A 209-nucleotide genomic window follows, 5' to 3' on the forward strand; every position below is an offset into this window, starting at 1 on the left:
GCACCGCAGACAGCGCCGCCCAGACGGTGGGGGGAGGGGAAGCCGCCCGCGGCGCACCCGGGGCCGAGCTCGCGCAGTGCCCAGCGCGTCCCCGAGGCCGCGCTCCCACAGAGCCCGGTGCGTCCCCGAGGCCGCGCTCCCACAGAGCCCGGCGCGTCCCCGAGGCCGCGCTCCCACAGAGCCCGGCGCGTCCCCGAGCCCCCCCACGC

This window comes from Erinaceus europaeus, chromosome 14, assembly GCF_950295315.1.
Source record: "Erinaceus europaeus chromosome 14, mEriEur2.1, whole genome shotgun sequence".
NCBI classification, from domain to species: domain Eukaryota; kingdom Metazoa; phylum Chordata; class Mammalia; order Eulipotyphla; family Erinaceidae; genus Erinaceus; species Erinaceus europaeus.